This window comes from Mauremys mutica, chromosome 7 (genome assembly GCF_020497125.1).
Source record: "Mauremys mutica isolate MM-2020 ecotype Southern chromosome 7, ASM2049712v1, whole genome shotgun sequence".
Taxonomy (NCBI): Eukaryota; Metazoa; Chordata; order Testudines; family Geoemydidae; genus Mauremys; species Mauremys mutica.
The window spans coordinates 44,040,427-44,052,942 of NC_059078.1; positions in this window are offsets into that span (position 1 = coordinate 44,040,427).

Consider the following 12,516-nt stretch of genomic DNA (forward strand, 5'->3'; position numbering starts at 1 on the left):
TAGTACAGAAGATGGAAATCTGAGAAATCAGGAAAAAAATCCCTTTCCCTTTCCAATATAATATTTTGGGAACTTCAGATAAAAGTTAACTTCAAAGTACTTTCTAACATCAATTAACTAAGCCACACAATTCTTCTCTTAGTAGTTTTTCTGAGGTTGTGCAGCCCCATCAAGTGCCAAGTCCTGTTCTTTATCTATGCTTTCTTCCTTAGGGAGGAAAGTTTTGGTGTTCTGTAAGTTGGAAAAATTGAGGCAGAGAAGGATGGTGGCTTCCCCAGATCACACAGTAGGTCAGTGGTGGAGATGAAAATAAAACCTTAGGAGTCCTCTGATCCATATTCATTATCACTTTCCTTTAGCTGAGTACAAGAGTGCTGTTAAAGTACAATTAAAACCAAACCATGTGGTAGCCTAACTATGCTACTGCTGGCACTCCATCAGAACAGAATTTATTTTTATTCATTTAAGTCTACACTTAAAAAAAAAATCTGGCTAAGTTCCATCTCAATATCCTGAGTTTCACAGGGCAACTCTGATTTTAAAAAATAGCATTTCTTTCATGAGGTTTTTATACTGGTTTTCAGTAAATGAGTGCCTTACAGTTTGTTTCCCTGCGTACAGCTTAATTGCCCTGTACAAATTTTACACCACACACTTAAAACAAGTGAGATGTACCAGTGGGAGTGGAATAGAATTGCTTCTCCTAAATCGAACTGAAATCCTGTATATTAAAAGATATTTTTAAGTTACATCGATATTTGCTTATATAGCACCTTGCATCACAGAGATGCCTAATATTTTGCAAATTGTGTATTCAGTGAAGACGGTCTTTTGCCCTTTTAAAGTCTGAGCTTTGTCAGAGGGGAGTCCCACAAGAGCCATGTCAGCTTGCAACTGCTATGAGCCCTACAGTAGGTGTTACAGGAGGTGCTCAATTGGAAGTCTGGAGTGTGGGGCTCCTTGGTGAGTAGAAACTTGGTCCGAAAGCTATAACTTATTTCTATGAGGTGTCCAATGTTCTGTGCATTTAACCAGCCTGAGAGTCCTCTTCATGGAAAATACAGGTACAAAGGCCTAATGGAGTTTATAACCATCCAAGTCATCAGAGCTTGGAACTTGCATGCGCACCACTGATGAAATACAGGAGTGTACTTACTCATGTAGAGTGGTGTTGTTAAGAGGGTGCAGTGCTAGACAGTACCGTAGTCCTTGTGGTAGTGATGTGTGTGAATGTTACCCCTACCAGGTGAGCTACTGTTTGTTGAGCTGTGCCCTACTTGAATCCTTTTCGCCCTAGGTTTTGAAAAATTATATTTGTTATTGGAGTCCTCTTTATTTCTTCAGGTGCTTTGAGCTCCAAAGCACTCAGAAGTGGGTGGGGGGAAAAGCTGTCTTGTTCAGCCTTTGCTACCCCATTTCCACTCAGACTTCATTTCTCTTCGCTCCGGTCACAAACAGGTAATTGTTACTGCCTGGGCTGTTTGCTTACTGAACCACTAGCCATGCTTAAGTTGGCACAGTTAAATCCTTTCAGTGCAACTCAAAACACAATAGCAGTGACCCAATGATAGTTGGAACGGAGAGGCAACATGCCATACATGGTTTTGCCCATACTCATGCACCCTAGAAATTTCAAAAGTTCAAAAGAGATTCCTTTTCTAGATATAAGCTTGGGGGAGAAGGGAGGAGTGAAAGCATTTGTCACTTACATCCTTAATATTCAGAAAATCAATGATTATTTGAGTTTCATTTCAAGTTGTCTGCAAAAATAGCTTGTGAGAAAGAGTTTATTTGCCCTCTAGCAGACAGCTAGCAAAAAATAGGCATTTCCTTTTTGTTTGTGTGTGTGTGTGTCTTTCTAGCCTCAGCAAAGCAGATTTCACATCATTGTCAGGTGAAGTATGAGGTTCAGTATGGATGGAGAGGGGATATTAGTTTTTCACACATTTCACAATGATTCATTGCTATCAAGAACTATTCTTAACAAAGAAAGAGAGACCACACTAAGTGTGTCGTAATCTGACCCTTAATGCAAGTTTATTCCTTTTGAATTTTGTTCCTTAAGAGGAGCTCACTCTCCTCCAAACTTCTTCTTATTCCTTGCCCCTTTCCTATGTGGGGTCAATGACTTATAGCCTTCTTCCAAAACTCATGATCCGTCTTGTAGATTAGTGTGTGTACTGTCCATCAATATCCAGTCAATGTACCAAGTCTCTAGCCTCTTCTTTGGTCGTCTTCCATCCACAATCATTGCAAGAGCCATCCTACCAGTATAGCTTTCAGGTCTCTGCTGCATATGCCCATACCAATGTAGCCTAGCCTCCCTAAACTTGTCTTCAGTTGGAGCAACTTCATTAGGCTACTTACAACCTTCTTTCATTTCCTATCATGGAGTGTCCAACCTTTTGACCATCTCAGTATCTTCATTTCCATGGTGTAGTACATACTGACTTCCTTTCTTGTGGCTGACCAAGTATCTGTTCCATACATTAAAATGGATTGAATTACTGTTTTATATACTCTGCATTTTAACTTTGATATTTTTTGTCACAGGGAACTGGAGACATTTTCCTTCATTCTATCTGTGTTTAATTCATGGCTCATGTTAAATATTGCTTTCTACTGTTCTAGGGTTTTTCAGTTCTCCTATATCTCTTTGCTCTTCCCTAGCCTCTAAAGATCATAAAGCACTTAAATATTAATGGATGAAGCTGCACAACACTCCAATGAAAAGTACTCCTATCTCTCCTTGATAAATGGGGAAACTGAAGCTGAAGAACTGGCAATCAAGTGATTAGTCTATGGTTGTAGAGCTAGTCTGTGGCTGTATTGCAAGGAGAATTCATATCTCTTGTCACTAGTCCCATGATTTAGCCCAAACACTCTCTTCCATTCAATTTTAACATGACAGTAAAATTGCTGCTGCCAGCTCATGGCTACTTGAATTACTGTGTATGATCAATTGGCTAAATGACCCAGAATGTTTAATCCTCTGATAAAATGCAAAGAGCTGTCAGCTTCCAAATTAAAGTCAACAGAATGAGAGCGTCTTGCTGGCTCTAAGAAAAGAAAACCAAGCCAGAAGCTGCCCAACTCATTTCCCTTATTGGTTGTGAGGCTGCCACACTCTCTGTAACCCACTAAGAATTACCATCCATAAGGCCAATTCACATGAAGACTTACATAAGATTTTCAGGTGCAGGGGATGGATAAAAAAACACATTGTAATTTGGTACTTAATTTCAAAATGTATTTAAGTGCTAGTGAAAGGTGTTGAGTGAGATGATCCTGGAGAAGGAAGTCCTTTTACCCTACAGAACAGCAGCATGGTTAGTGACAGTGTCAGCTACCCAAAGCCTTGCACAGGTGCTAGTCCTCCAACTTGGAAAGACTACATCTAAGGGTGAGAAGTGTTCAGTCTTTATAGCCATTAAGTCTTTTAACTCTTTGACACAACTGTCAACAATAATGTTCATTATTCTGGTTGCGGTGACTTGAGCAATGGACATAGATAATAGGGGAGGGTTCAGACCCCCACTTTGTTGTATCTTAACTTTCCTATTCTTCTTGCAAACTCAGACACTTTGCAAGGCACAGCAGAGTGTGGGTAACTGTCATTCTCTCTAAATTACTCTTCTAACTTCTTATGCCAGTTCTCATAAGTAAATTACAGCACACTTTGCTGTTACTCCTACATCAATACTTTGCTAAGTGAGATGTTTTTTCTCTCCAGTTATAGCAGCTCATAGTGTTACAAAAATATCTTATAATGTAAGATTGTCCCTTATAAGCCAATACCTACTGAAAATGAGGATCTAAACGTTAAGCTGATTTTTGCCATAATTTTGCAATGTGGTTAAGATGCATAGTTTGATGGAATTAAACAGATTGGCCTTTGACCTAAATATTCCTCTTGAAAATGGTGATCAGTACTGTTACTCGTTGCTTCTTCAGTTACTGTGCAATTAGATTCTCTTTAGAAGAGGAATATTGCTTACTAAGGGCATGTCTACATTTTCAGAGCAATCAATCCAGCGGGGGTTGATTTATTGTGTCTAGTGAAGATGCGATAAATCAACTGCTGAGCGCTCTCCTGTTGACTCCAGTACTCCACTGAAGCAAGAAGCGTAGGCAGAGTCGATGGGGGAGTGTCAGCAGTCGACCTACCGCAGTGAAGACACCGAAGTAAGTAGATCTAAGTACGTCAACTTCAGCTATGCTATTTTCATAGCTGAAGTTGTGTAACTTAGACTGACTTAGCTCGCTCCCCTCTCCCTCCCCCCCCACCCCCGTGTAGACCAGGCCTATAGAACTAAGTACCTAGTTCTAATGATCTCTAGCTTGCTTAGTTTAGGGATCTGAGCAACAATGTTTGGCTTCACATAATAAAAGTCTACAAAAAAACAGCCTGGTGCAGTTCTGATCCAGGGTTTGGTCCATCATAGAACACCCACTGTGAAATTCAGATACAGGTTTGGATACTTAAGTGCAGTTAGAGGGTGTTTGGATTATCTGAGATTAAATTCAGGTTAATCTCTAGGAATATTACAATTTGAAAGCTAGCTTGCTGGCTGCTAAATTATGTCTCTAGTTTTGTTTCTATCTAATAGACAATGGAAAAATACTTATGGAACATTTATGTGGCTGAAGGATGAACATTTTTCAGTGTTTTAATCAAGTAGTTTGTAAAAAATATAATTCCCCCTTTCTACCTACAAAGGTATACGCGCTACAGTCAGACTCTCCTTTAGAAAAACATGTAAATCATTCTCATAGTACGATCCTAGTACATTTCAAAGGGGTCCATTAACATTCAATATCTGTAAATATGCAACTATCTATATAAGTATTTATTTAATTTATAATCCACTCAAGCCAAATAATGCTTTACTAAACTGTTGAAGAATGAAGAGGTCTGTCATATCTTTAAGTAAAGCTAAGTGTAGACAAGGGTCTGGAATTTGTAATGAGATACTAATGTTAGTTCTTGGTGACTGCTTCTCCCTCTGTTTGTGGTCTTGGTTCAGTTCTGAATGGGAGTTTACCCACCTCACAAAAGCAGCCACCACACATAATGCTAGTTCTCTTGCTTGCTGGAACTCTTACCCAAGAGGTCAAGAAGTGAATAGGCATGGTCACTGAACTCAGCTTTCACTTACTGTGCTATGTCCCTGCAGTAGTGTAGGCAGACTGCACTGATCATACTGTATCTCTGCTGTAGATAAATTTAGAAATACAGGCTACATACCACTAAATAATCATGAGCACCAAAAGAGTCATGCCCTTTTCGGAAAGGGGTGCTATTGCTACTTTTATAGAGAACTACGGCTCCTGGAGGGCAAGGGTCACAGCAAGGCATAAAACTCAGGCATGCTGATTCCTAGTCCCGTTTCAATGACGAATTTTTCCTGTGACAATGGGATGGAGAAGGGCATTTATCAGAAATGATAGGGGTCAGGAGCTCAGAGAAAGAAATGTAGCAACCACTTTGACCACATTCTATCTCGGATGTGTGTGAACAGCTCTTTCCACCATCAATTAGAGCCTGGCCTGGGCAGCAGACAGCAGAGTATAGTGCTTAAACTTCATCAACAAGGAAGAAAATAATGTTGAATTAGACAGACACTCTGAAAACAAAACAAAACAGTATCAAGATCAATTTACTACCTCAGTTTCTGGTATTTTTAAGCTAACTGTTTTTACTCCTGTATTAAAATTTAAAACAAAATAAAAACCTAAGCACACCTATTACTTTAACACACAATCAATAGCATTAAGAAAAATCAAAAGAAATTAAAACACGAGGGAAGAAGCGGCATTTACAATTTAATCAATTTATATGGTGCCTACTGTAAGGTGGAAAAGCACTGCACAAAATCTGCCGAACAAAATAAATCACTCTGTCCAAACATCAAAAACTGGTGCAAGGACAAACCCAAAAAATTATCCAGCAAATGGCATGCTAAAATCTTGGCTGCACACAAAACATCAAATACTCGAGTTATTTGGTTCTAAAATGTGATAAATAGAAAATTCCTATGTTAAACCTTGGGACAAAAGAAAACAAATTGTACAATTATTTATTCAGTGCCACAAATCTGCATGGTACACTACATACGTTTTTTAAAAAATCCCTGCCCTAAAGAGTTTCCAGTAAAGGCATAGACACTGTGCGACAAGCAATGCCAGAGGCAAATAGGAAATGGAGAGGAGAAAGTAGGACAAATTTCCTTTAAGACTCAGCATTTGTTTTGTTAAATTATGCGTGCTTCTGCTCTCCTTGCACCCTCTAGTCTCTTCCATTTTTCTCCTTGTTGCTGCCATATTTCCTATTATGCACTTATATATTTTACACACAAACTATGTTAAAAGGACATTATTAAGGCTGAAAGTCAAGCACTGGAAAGTCATGACATGCCAGCTATTTTAGGATATAGTCTTTAATTATATGATCACGTTATTTTCTTTCTTTCTGATTACAAGAAACACCAAGCAAGAACATCTCCTGGAGAACATATAGCATTAATGCTAACAATGCAACAGCAGACTCCTTAGGAATTTAAAAGTGCACTACAGTGAAAACAAGATCATAATTACATACCTACCTACTGGTTTTCTCCCAGGCTCAGCTTCATGGCTGCCCCCAAGGAAATCTCCCCACTTACCTCCCAAGCTCTCTCATCTCCTTTAAATTTATCCATAAAACTGACTATTTCCAGGAATCCTCTCCAGTTTGCTCAGCTCCCCAGTAATCCTCACATCCTCCCTCTTGCACTGTTATGCTATGTGGTATCCTGTCTTTCATAGATTGGGACAGGGATCACCTCTTACTTTGCCTCTCAGGCAACGTATAGAATTATATCCATGTTGTAATAATTCCTATTTCAACGAAAATTCTTCTAATTTCCTATGTAATGGTTGTATACATTATTTCAAACTAATGGAGAACAAAATGTGAATGCTTGAGGTTTTTCAGTGACTTTTGTCAACTAGGCTGAAATGGTTGTCATGTTGATGTATGGTATGGATGAAACAGTTTCATTTACTGCTGTGTAATCAGGGCCGGTGCAACCATTTAGGCGACCTAGGTGGTCGCCTAGGGCACTAGCATTTGGGGGGTGCCATTTTCTTTGGCAGCGACCGCGGCAGCCGGATCTTCGGCCGCCCCAGTTGCTGCCGGCATTTAGGCGGAGGGAGCTGGGGCAGGGGAGCACGGGGAGGGCCGCCTGCAGCAAGTAAGGGGGGGGCAGCACGCAGGGGAACTGCTTCACTTCTCCCACCTCCCAGGCTTGCGGCGCCAATCAGCTTAGGCACCGCAAGCCTGGGAGGTGGGAGAAGTGAAGCAGCGACAGCATGCTCGGGGTCCTTGTGCTCGTGTGTGGAGCAGGGGTGAGTTGGGGCGGAGGGGTGCCTCAGGGTGGAGGGTGGGGAGCTGTCGCGAGGGGGGAGCCTCAGGGCGGAGGGTGGGGAGCTGCCGCGGGGGGGGTACCTCAGGGCGGGGGCAGAGGGCGCAAGGTGGAAGTTTCGCCTAGGGCGCGAAACATCCTTGCACCAGCCCGGTGTAATGGACTCAATTGTCAGTCAGAACAGGACTGCTATCCAGATACTTGAGCAGCAATAAGGATTCTGTCGTCAGCCCTGCTTCAGTATCTTAGTGCTGACCTTGTGTAGTGAAGCAGGGAAAGAACTTTAAGTGCTCAGTTCATATGCTACTAAATATTGCTGATAAAAAGACTCACCCTCTATACTTAAGTAATGCAATGTTGGAAATGTGTCCATAATTGTCACTGTGACCAGTCACAGTGGGTCACTGGGCCAGCTGAGGTCACTCAAGTAGGGTGAACTGCAAAGATTGGGCAGCCAAACCCCAAAACTGGTGGATAATTCAATACTTAAATTTACCAAGCCAGCATAAAACAGCTTCTTTATTACCTCACTAGTTATTCAGAAGTTGTTAACACAGTTCCCTTAAAGTACCCAGCCTCAAGCCTCCATCCAGGTATCCAAGTCAAATATGATGAAGATTTCTGAAAATCTTATTTCATCATATAAAAGAAAAAGATTCTACCAATCCCAAAGGATTGGACACATTACCTCCCAGGTTAATGAATATTCCAGGTCTTACCCAAATACACGCTACAGCCACTTATTAATTAATTAAACTAAAATTTATTAAAAAAAGAAGAGAGTATGGTTAAAAAATCAATATGCATTCAGACATGAGTTTAATTCTTGAGGTTCAGATACATAGCAGAGATGGTTAGCTTTGTAGTTGCAAAGAGTTTTTAGAATTTAGTTCATAGGTTATAGTCTAATGTCCAATATCACCTTCAGGGAGTACCAGCATAACTGGGACCTCAATCTTGCGACTTAAGCTTCCCCTGATGAAGTTTAAGCAGATCTGAGATAACAGAATCCGGACCCAACCATCTTTTATACAGTGTTCTAGCATCAACTTGACCACACAGTCCTGGGTAAACAATAGGCTTTTGATGTAACCTTCTGCTTCCTAAACACCACCAGTAATTAGTTACACAAATTAACATAGGGCAATTTATCCATTAGGCAGTCTATCACAAACTTCAGAGACATATAGACAATGACATTATTTCACCCAAGATTCATCTAAATGTTAATATTCCCTTTTGATCGCTGACTTAGTAGCTATAATGACAGACAGGGACTGTCCGTTTACACAGGTAACATCTAAGATGCACACAATTAATATTACCTCTAATTTCTAACAACATAGCCTAGAACTTTGAAATGCAAACCTATTTAGCATGCAATGGCCCTAATTAACATTTCTAACATGTCTTTAATTGTCTGCTTTGGGTTAGTTAGCCTGCAAGCTGTTTAATCCTTTCTGGCCATGAGTTATATTTTGTGTAAGATTTGTCACAATTATATAACAGTGGTAGCAATAATTATTTTCATGGCTGTATTTTAATCAGATAACATCACAGTCATCCTAAATTTTCAAAAGTTATTAGAAGATGAATTGGTAAAAACAGCCCAAATGTGCACAATTTTACTCTACAGTTGTATTTATTTTTTGTTTGGTGTTTTTGTTTTGTTTCAGAGAAGTCTTAAACAAGTGGATTAAGAATTTTTTATTTCTCCTGCTTCTGGCAATGTCCTCAAAACTCAGTTAAACATTGTCTGTACACATTCAGCCATAGCGTTAAAAAAGACTATTTGAATATGAAGATTAGGTTCCACACACACATCTGAATTTTTAAAGGAGGCACAGTAAGCTATAAGGTGATGGTATCATCTACAGTCTAATTTGTTGACTGCCTTCTTACTGCAGATGTTTGTGCCTTGCACTCAGTATTTTTAATAACTTTTTCCCCCAATAATCCCCAAATCAACTTACTGGGCAATTGCTGCATCAAAGCCTAAATAAGGCAGTGTACTTTAGGGGACTACTTGCCTATTTAGTTCGGCATGTGCTTAAATATGCCTCTGGATTAGGGCCAACACTGATCATATTCACTTGGATAGCTTCCTGTTCAGAGTACTTACAGACTAACCCATCTACTGATCTACTTTTGCCACCTGCTGGTCTAATCAATAATCTTTTGAACTGGCTTGACTGTACTTCATTTGCTAAGAATCCAGTTTTTCATCTGCAAACTTGTCTTTTTTTCAATATACTCATCAAATGATTTATTGTTATGGAAATATCTTGGGTATTGGGGGGAGGGATAGCTCAGTGGTTTGAGCATTGACCTGTTAAACCCAGGATTAAGAGTTCAATCCTTGAGGGGTGTTGCTTAGGGTTCTGGGGCAAAAATTGGTCCTGCTAGTGAAGGCGGGGGCTGGACTCAATGACCTTTCAAGGTCCCTTCCAGTTCTAGGAGATTGGTAAGTACAGTGCAGTAAGTGGCTGCTAAAAATGCTCCAAAACCCTTACCCATATTCTCAAGTCCTCATCCTGTTTTTCTTAGTCCTTAGAGTGGCCCAATTTCCATTGAATTCAATAGGAGGTTTTGGCTGATTGAAGTTAAGTGATAACCCACTATCACATGATACATTTTCCAACCTTAGTTTTGAGCAAAATAGAATGAGCCAGACCTTTAGCTGCTATGGCTCCATTGGAGCCAATGGAGCTATGCCAGTTCATATCAAGGACAGTATCTTACAGGGTGTACAGGTCCAAGCACAATGAAATACCAATCCTAAATAAGGCTTATAGATCCTCCATAATATTAATAGATTTGCAAGTATAGTGTCTGATGGTAATCCTGCCTCATGCTGTGGGTTTCTCTAGCTGGTCCCATCATGTGTAGAAAGCATGGAAAACTATATGAGAACAGTGGCCAATGGGAGCTGTGGGGGCAGTGCCTGCAGGCAGAGGCAGCACACAATGCTGCCTGGCTATGCCTCCGTCTAGCAGCTGAACGAGGAGGATGTTACCGTGCTGCTTCTGGGGAGCCCCCCGGGTAAGCACTGCTCAGAGCCCATTTCACCCTATCCCATGCCCCTGCCCCCTCCCACACCCAAATTCTACTGCTGGGGGGGAGGCATGGAGCCAGGTAGGGAGCCTGCCATCCCTGCCAACTCACCCACCCCTTCCAGCACCAGCAGGGGTCCCGGGCTGCACACTGCTACCCCCCTTAGCATCTGGGCCACCCTCCCTGAGCCCCCGGGCAGCTCCCAACCCAGGTTTTATTCATGGGTATTTTTAGTAAAAGTCATGGACAGGTCATGGGCCATGAATTTTTGTTTACTGCCCGTGGCCTGTCTGTGACTTTTGCTAAAAATACCTGTGACTAAAATGTAGCCTTAATCATAAGATATCATATTTTCTATATAAAATTCATCAACTAAAGGTTGTGTTTATATTTAATTCCTAAGGTTAGACCTCAATAGTACGATACACCTCCATCTACCCTTCTGTGTTCCTTGCTCATTAAAATGGTATAGGTTGAGCTGTCAAACAAGTCAAGAAATTCAAAAGTTGTGATTCCTATACAATTGTAACCCTGGCTTTCCATTTGGAATATGAGCTGTTGCTTTGATGTGCTTGGTCATGAAAGTGCCTTGATTGGATGAGTAACTCTAGGCTTCCAATGTGACTTATCACAGAAAGTGGTATTTTTTTCTGCAATATTTTGGAATAGGCAGGATGAAGTTTACTTTCCAAGACCATTGACCCTAGCAAAATCAGATTGTATGAATGCACATATAAAGCAACTGTGAACAGGATGAAAATAGGATGAATGTCAGACCAACTGGTTCAGGAAGAAATAGCACTTCTACCACCTTTTAATAATGACTGCATTGGTTGGCTTAAGTACATGGCTTTTGTGCAGCTTCTACTCTCCTTAATACAGGCTGAGTCTGGGTTTTATTCTTAAAGTCGGTACAATTTCCCCTCTGAAAGAAAATCCTGGGAAGGTAGGGCTGGAAGGGCCCTCAGGAAGTCATTAAGTCTATTGCTGTGTGCTGATGCAGGACCAACTAAACAGGGCTGCCTGGGGGGCGGGGGAGGAGGAGAACGTGGGGCAATTTGCCCTGGGCCCTGTAGGGGCCCCCACGAGAATATAGTTTTCTATAGTATTGCATTTTTTTTTTTAATGGAAGGGGCCCCTGAAATTGCTTTGCCCCAGGCCCCCTGAATCCTCTGGGTGGCCCTGCAACTAAATCTAGACCCTCTGTGACAACTGTGTTTTCTAATCTATTTTTTAAAACTTCCACGGATGAGTCTTCCACAGCCTCCCTTCTGTACCAGTATTGGTAGAAAGTTTTTCTTAATATCTAGTCCCTATCCCCTTTGCTGTAGCTTAAACCAGTTTTGTGTTTTCCTACCTTCAGTTGATATGGAGAAAAATTATCACCCTTCTCTTTATAACTCCTTTACGTATCTGAAGACTATTATTAGATCCTCCTTAGTCATTGCTTCTCAAGACTAAACAAACTCATTTTTTTAACCTTTCCTTCTAATCCTTTTTTCAGGGGAGTTGTGTGTTGCTAAACTCTCTCCAATTTGTCCACAAGTTTCCTAAAGGGGGGAGGTGCCCAAAACTGGACACAATACTCCAGCTGCACCCTTACCTATACCAAGTGGAGCTGCACTAGGGTGACCAGATGTCCTGATTTTATAGGGATAGGCCTGATTTTGGGGTCTTTTTCTTATATAGGCTCCTATTACCCCCACACCCCCATCCTGATTTTTCACACATGCTGTCTGGTCACCCTAAGCAGGACAATTAGCTCTTCTGGCTCAGATATGCCCCAGAATATTAGTTTTGGTTTTGTTTGCTTTACAGTTATATCATACATTAGTTCATATTCAGTTTGTGATCTATCACCTCAAATTCCATTTCAGCAGTACCCCCACTTAGCCAGTTCTTCCCCAGTGTGTAGTTGTGCATTTGATTTTTGTCATCTTAAGTGCAGTACTGTGCCCTGCTCTTTATTTAATTTCATTTTGTTGGCTTCATACCAATTCTCTAAGTTGTCCTCATCATTCTGAAGTTTAATCCTGTCCTGCAAAGTGCTAGCAAT